Source organism: Ambystoma mexicanum, chromosome 4q (assembly GCF_040938575.1).
Source record: "Ambystoma mexicanum isolate Mex_15411 chromosome 4q, UKY_AmexF1_1, whole genome shotgun sequence".
Taxonomy (NCBI): Eukaryota; Metazoa; Chordata; class Amphibia; order Caudata; family Ambystomatidae; genus Ambystoma; species Ambystoma mexicanum.
In genome coordinates this window covers 527,521,495-527,528,994 of record NC_090928.1, presented here as the reverse complement: position 1 = coordinate 527,528,994, position 7,500 = coordinate 527,521,495, and the positions used below count along the sequence as shown (strand labels likewise).

The window sequence follows — 7,500 nt, the reverse complement described above, 5'->3', positions numbered from 1 at the left end:
AGTCGGTAGAGCATGAGACTCTTAATCTCAGGGTCGTGGGTTCGAGCCCCACGTTGGGCGAAAACAACTAAAATTTTAGTGCTTTTTGACCAAAAAAATAGATATTGAAAGTCTCTTCACAATATTTGCAATATTTTCATTGTTAACATGCAATATATGAATGCATGTCTGGATGATGTGTAATGGGGCAATACCATACCTTAATGTATTCACTGTAAAAGAAAAAGTATGTATCATCTTACTATAAAATAAAGTGGAGAAAACACAAATAAGACTTTTTTTTCACACAGGTTCAGTCAGCTATTTCCTGATATACTTCAAAGCGTTCTGATATTGACTGGTAATTGTGTTTGATACTTTCTTAGACTATTTCTGCCTCTGGCTGATGTGTATTTTCTTTCCAGACTCCACCAGAGCCAATGATTACACAGCATCCTATCTGTGGAAAACGGCAGTGCAGGGATAGGGAAGAAAACTATATGCATCCAAAGGAGCCCGGCTAGCTCAGTCGGTAGAGCATGAGACTCTTGATCTCAGGGTCGTGGGTTCGAGCCCCACGTTGGGCGAAAACAAGTAAAATTTTAGTGCTTTTTGACCAAAAAAATAGATATTGAAAGTCTCTTCACAATATTTGCAATATTTTCATTGTTAACATGCAATATATGAATGCATGTCTGGATGATGTGTAATGGGGCAATACCATACCTTAATGTATTCACTGTAAAAGAAAAAGTATGTATCATCTTATTATAAAATAAAGTGGAGAAAACACAAATAAGACTTTTTTTTCACACAGGTTCAGTCAGCTATTTCCTGATATTCTTCAAAGCGTTCTGATATTGACTGGTAATTGTGTTTGATACTTTCTTAGACTATTTCTGCCTCTGGCTGATGTGTATTTTCTTTCCAAACTCCACCAGAGCCTATGATTACACAGCATCCTATCTGTGGAAAATGGCAGTGCAGGGATATGGAAGAAAACTACAGGCATTAAAAGGAGCCCGGCTAGCTCAGTCAGTAGAGCATGAGACTCTTAATCTCAGGGTCGTGGGTTCGAGCCCCACGTTGGGCAAAAACAAGTAAAATTTGAGTGCTTTTTGACCAAAAAAATAGATATTGAAAGTCTCTTCACAATATTTGCAATATTTTCATTGTTAACATGCAATATATGAATGCATGTCTGGATGATGTGTAATGGGGCAATACCATACCTTAATGTATTCACTGTAAAAGAAAAAGTATGTATCATTTTACTATAAAATAAAGTGGAGAAAACACAAATAAGACTTTTTTTTCACACAGGTTCAGTCAGCTATTTCCTGATATTCTTCAAAGCGTTCTGATATTGACTGGTAATTGTGTTTGATACTTTCTTAGACTATTTCTGCCTCTGGCTGATGTGTATTTTCTTTCCAGACTCTTCTTTCCACCAGAGCCAATGATTACACAGCATCCTATCTGTGGAAAACGGCAGTGCAGGGATAGGGAAGAAAACTATAGGCATCCAGAGGAGCCCGGCTAGCTCAGTCGGTAGAGGATGAGACTCTTGATCTCAGGGTCGTGGGTTCGAGCCCCACGTTGGGCGAAAACAAGTAAAATTTTAGTGCTTTTTGACCAAAAAAATAGACATTGAAAGTCTCTTCACAATATTTGCAATATTTTCATTGTTAACATGCAATATATGAATGCATGTCTGGATGATGTGTAATGGGGCAATACCATACCTTAATGTATTCACTGTAAAAGAAAAAGTATGTATCATCTTACTATAAAATAAAGTGGAGAAAACACAAATAAGACTTTTTTCCACACAGGTTTAATCGGCTATTTCCTGATATTCTTCAATGCGTTCTGATATTGACTGGTAATTGTGTTTGATACTTTCTTAGACTATTTCTGCCTCTGGCTGATGTGTATTTTCTTTCCAAACTCCACCAGAGCCTATGATTACACAGCATCCTATCTGTGGAAAACGGCAGTGCAGGGATAGGGAAGAAAACTATAGGCATCCAAAGGAGCCCGGCTAGCTCGGTCGGTAGAGCATGAGACTCTTAATCTCAGGGTCGTGGGTTCGAGCCCCACGTTGGGCGAAAACAACTAAAATTGTAGTGCTTTTTGACCAAAAAAATACATCCTATCTGTGGAAAACGGCAGTGCAGGGATAGGGAAGAAAACTAGAGGCATCCGAAGGAGCCCGGCTAGCTCAGTCGGTAGAGCATGTGACTCTTAATCTCAGGGTCGTGGGTTCGAGCCCCACTTTGGGCGAAAACAACTAAAATTTTAGTGCTTTTTGACCAAAAAAATAGAAATTGAAAGTCTCTTTACAATATTTGCAATATTTTCATTGTTAACATGCAATATATGATTGCATGTCTGGATGATGTGTAATGGGGCAATACCACACCTTAATGTATTCACTGTAAAAGAAAAAGTATGTATCATCTTACTATAAAATAAAGTGGAGAAAACACAAATAAGACTTTTTTCCACACAGGTTTAATCGGCTATTTCCTGATATTCTTCAATGCGTTCTGATATTGACTGGTAATTGTGTTTGATACTTTCTTAGACTATTTCTGCCTCTGGCTGATGTGTATTTTCTTTCCAAACTCCACCAGAGCCTATGATTACACAGCATCCTATCTGTGGAAAGCGGCAGTGCAGGGATAGGGAAGAAAACTATAGGCATCCAAAGGAGCCCGGCTAACTCAGTCGGTAGAGCATGAGACTCTTAATCTCAGGGCTGTGGGTTCGAGCCCCATGTTGGGCAAAAACAACTAAAATTGTCGTGCTTTTTGACCAAAAAAATAGAAATTGAAAGTCTCTTTGCAATATTTGCAATATTTTCATTGTTAACATGCAATATATGAATGCATGTCTGGATGATGTGTAATGGGGCAATACCATACCTTAATGTATTCACTGTAAAAGAAAAAGTATGTATCATCTTACTATAAAATAAAGTGGAGAAAACACAAATAAGACTTTTTTCCACACAGGTTTAATCGGCTATTTCCTGATATTCTTGAATGCGTTCTGATATTGACTGGTAATTGTGTTTGATACTTTCTTAGACTATTTCTGCCTCTGGCTGATGTGTATTTTCTTTCCAAACTCCACCACAGCCTATGATTACACAGCATCCTATCTGTGGAAAACGGCAGTGCAGGGATAGGGAAGAAAACTTTAGGCATCCAAAGGAGCCCGGCTAGCTCGGTCGGTAGAGCATGAGACTCTTAATCTCAGGGTCGTGGGTTCGAGCCCCACGTTGGGCGAAAACAACTAAAATTGTAGTGCTTTTTGACCAAAAAAATACATCCTATCTGTGGAAAACGGCAGTGCAGGGATAGGGAAGAAAACTATAGGCATCCAAAGGAGCCCGGCTAGCTCAGTCGGTAGAGCATGAGACTCTTAATCTCAGGGTCGTGGGTTCGACGCCCACGTTGGGCAAAAACAACTAAAATTGTAGTGCTTTTTGACCAAAAAAATACATCCTATCTGTGGAAAGCGGCAGTGCAGGGATAGGGAACAAAACGTTGGGCGAAAACAACTAAAATTTTAGTGCTTTTTGACCAAAAAAATAGAAATTGAAAGTCTCTTTACAATATTTGCAATATTTTCATTGTTAACATGCAATATATGAATGCATGTCTGGATGATGTGTAATGGGGCAATACCACACCTTAATGTATTCACTGTAAAAGAAAAAGTATGTATCATCTTACTATAAAATAAAGTGGAGAAAACACAAATAAGACTTTTTTCCACACAGGTTTAATCGGCTATTTCCTGATATTCTTCAATGTGTTCTGAAATTGACTGGTAATTGTGTTTGATACTTTCTTAGACTATTTCTGCCTCTGGCTGATGTGTATTTTCTTTCCAAACTCCACCAGAGCCTATGATTACACAGCATCCTATCTGTGGAAAGCGGCAGTGCAGGGATAGGGAAGAAAACTATAGGCATCCAAAGGAGCCCGGCTAGCTCAGTCGGTAGAGCATGAGACTCTTAATCTCAGGGTCGTGGGTTCGAGCCCCATGTTGGGCGAAAACAACTAAAATTGTAGTGCTTTTTGACCAAAAAAATAGAAATTGAAAGTCTCTTTGCAATATTTTCATTGTTAACATGCAATATATGAATGCATGTCTGGATGATGTGTAATGGGGCAATACCATACCTTAATGTATTCACTGTAAAAGAAAAAGTATGCATCATCTTACTATAAAATAAAGTTGAGAAAACACAAATAAGACTTTTTTCCACACAGGTTTAATCGGCTATTTCCTGATATTCTTCAATGCGTTCTGATATTGACTGGTAATTGTGTTTGATACTTTCTTAGACTATTTCTGCCTCTGGCTGATGTTGGGCGAAAACAACTAAAATTTTAGTGCTTTTTGACCAAAAAAATAGATATTGAAAGTCTCTTCACAATATTTGCAATATTTTCATTGTTAACATGCAATATATGAATGCATGTCTGGATGATGTGTAATGGGGCAATACCATACCTTAATGTATTCACTGTAAAAGAAAAAGTATGTATCATCTTATTATAAAATAAAGTGGAGAAAACACAAATAAGACTTTTTTTTCACACAGGTTCAGTCAGCTATTTCCTGATATTCTTCAAAGCGTTCTGATATTGCTGGTAATTGTGTTTGATACTTTCTTAGACTATTTCTGCCTCTGGCTGATGTGTATTTTCTTTCCAAACTCCACCAGAGCCTATGATTACACAGCATCCTGTATGTGGAAAATGGCAGTGCAGGGATATGGAAGAAAACTATAGGCATTAAAAGGAGCCCGGCTAGCTCAGTCGGTAGAGCATGAGACTCTTAATCTCAGGGTCGTGGGTTCGAGCCCCACGTTGGGCGAAAACAAGTAAAATTTGAGTGCTTTTTGACCAATAAAATAGATATTGAAAGTTTCTTCACAATATTTGCAATATTTTCATTGTTAACATGCAATATATGAATGCATGTCTGGATGATGTTTAATGGGGCAATACCATACCTTAATGTATTCACTGTAAAAGAAAAAGTATGTATCATCTTAGTATAAAATAAAGTGGAGAAAACACAAATAAGACTTTTTTTTCACACAGGTTCAGTCAGCTATTTCCTGATATTCTTCAAAGCGTTCTGATATTGACTGGTAATTGTGTTTGATACTTTCTTAGACTATTTCTGCCTCTGGCTGATGTGTATTTTCTTTCCAAACTCCACCAGAGCCAATGATTACACAGCATCCTATCTGTGGAAAACGGCAGTGCCGGGATAGGGAAGAAAATTGTAGGCATCCAAAGGAGCCCGGCTAGCTCAGTCGGTAGAGCATGAGACTCTTAATCTCAGGGTCGTGGGTTCGAGCCCCACGTTGGGCGAAAACAAGTAAAATTTGAGTGCTTTTTGACCAATAAAATAGATATTGAAAGTTTCTTCACAATATTTGCAATATTTTCATTGTTAACATGCAATATATGAATGCATGTCTGGATGATGTGTAATGGGGCAATACCATACCTTAATGTATTCACTGTAAAAGAAAAAGTATGTATCATCTTAGTATAAAATAAAGTGGAGAAAACACAAATAAGACTTTTTTTTCACACAAGTTTAATCGGCTATTTCCTGATATTCTTCAATGCGTTCTGATATTGACTGGTAATTGTGTTTGATACTTTCTTAGACTATTTCTGCCTCTGGCTGATGTGTATATTCTTTCCAAACTCCACCTGAGCCTATGATTACACAGCATTCTATCTGTGGAAAACGGCAGTGCCGGGATAGGGAAGAAAATTCTAGGCATCCAAAGGAACCCGGCTAGCTCAGTCGGTAGAGCATGAGACTCTTAATCTCAGGGTCGTGGGTTCGAGCCCCACGTTGGGCGAAAACAAGTAAAATTTGAGTGCTTTTTGACCAAAAAAATAGATATTGAAAGTTTCTTCACAATATTTGCAATATTTTCATTGTCAACATGCAATATATGAATGCATGCCTGGATGATGTGTAATGGGGCAATACCATACCTTAATGTATTCACTGTAAAAGAAAAAGTATGTATCATCTTAGTATAAAATAAAGTTGAGAAAACACAAATAAGACTTTTTTTTCACACAGGTTTAATCGGCTATTTCCTGATATTCTTCAATGCGTTCTGATATTGACTGGTAATTGTGTTTGATACTTTCTTCGACTATTTCTGCCTCTGGCTGTTGTGTATATTCTTTCCAAACTCCACCTGAGCCTATGATTACACAGCATTCTATCTGTGGAAAACGGCAGTGCCGGGATAGGGAAGAAAATTCTAGGCATTCAAAGGAGCCCGGCTAGCTCAGTCGGTAGAGCATGAGACTCTTAATCTCAGGGTCGTGGGTTCGAGCCCCACGTTGGGCGAAAACAACTAAAAGTTTAGTGCTTTTTGACCAAAAAATAGATATTGAAAGTCTCTTCACAATATCTGCAATATTTTCATTGTTAACATGCAATATATGCATGCATGTCTGGATGATGTGTAATGGGGCAATACCATACCTTAATGTATTCACTGTAAAAGAAAAAGTATGTATCATCTTATTATAAAATAAAGTGGAGAAAACACAAATAAGACTTTTTTTTCACACAGGTTCAGTCAGCTATTTCCTGATATTCTTCAAAGCGTTCTGATATTGACTGGTAATTGTGTGTGATACTTTCTTAGACTATTTCTGCCTCTGGCTGATGTGTATTTTCTTTCCAAACTCCACCAGAGCCTATGATTACACAGCATCCTATCTGTGGAAAACGGCAGTGCAGGGATATGGAAGAAAACTATAGGCATCCCAAGGAGCCCGGCTAGCTCAGTGGTAGAGCATGAGACTCTTAATCCCAGGGTTGTGGGTTCGAGCCCCACGTTGGGTGAAAACAACTATAATTTAAGTGCTTTTTGACCAAAAAAATAGAAATTGAAAGTCTCTTTACAATATTTGCAATATTTTCATTGTTAACATGCAATATATGAATGCATGTCTGGATGATGTGTAATGGGGCAATACCATACCTTAATGTATTCACTGTAAAAGAAATAGTATGTATCATCTTACTATAAAATAAAGTGGAGAAAACACAAATAAGACTTTTTTCCACAATTTTTAATCGGCTATTTCCTGATATTCCTCAATGCGTTCTGATGTTGACTGGTAATTGTGTTTGATACTTTCTTAGAGTATTTCTGCCTCTGGCTGATGTGTATTTTCTTTCCAAACTCCACCTGAGCCTATGATTATACAGCATCCTATCTGTGGAAAACGGCAGTGCAGGGATAGGGAAGAAAACTATAGACATCCAAAGGAGCCTGGCTAGCTCAGTCGGTAGAGCGTGAGACTCTTAATCTCAGGGTCATGGGTTCAAGCCCCACGTTGGGCGAAAACAAGTAAAATTTGAGTGCTTTTTGACCAAAAAAATAGATATTGAAAGTCTCTTCACAATATTTGCAATATTTTCATTGTTAACATGCAATAT

At 37.8% G+C, this 7,500-nt stretch overlaps 3 non-coding genes across 3 annotated transcripts; all 3 read left to right on the top strand.

Annotated features, from left to right (window-relative positions):
• Positions 1-4,805: 4,805 nt before the first annotated feature.
• On the top strand, positions 4,806-4,878 carry TRNAK-CUU (transfer RNA lysine (anticodon CUU)). Its single transcript has one exon. It is a non-coding gene; the product is annotated as a tRNA-Lys (tRNA).
• Positions 4,879-5,311: 433 nt separating this feature from the next.
• On the top strand, positions 5,312-5,384 carry TRNAK-CUU (transfer RNA lysine (anticodon CUU)). The gene has a single exon. It is a non-coding gene; the product is annotated as a tRNA-Lys (tRNA).
• A 939-nt stretch (positions 5,385-6,323) lies between these two features.
• Positions 6,324-6,396, top strand: TRNAK-CUU (transfer RNA lysine (anticodon CUU)). The gene has a single exon. It is a non-coding gene; the product is annotated as a tRNA-Lys (tRNA).
• The last annotated feature ends 1,104 nt before the right edge of the window (positions 6,397-7,500 follow it).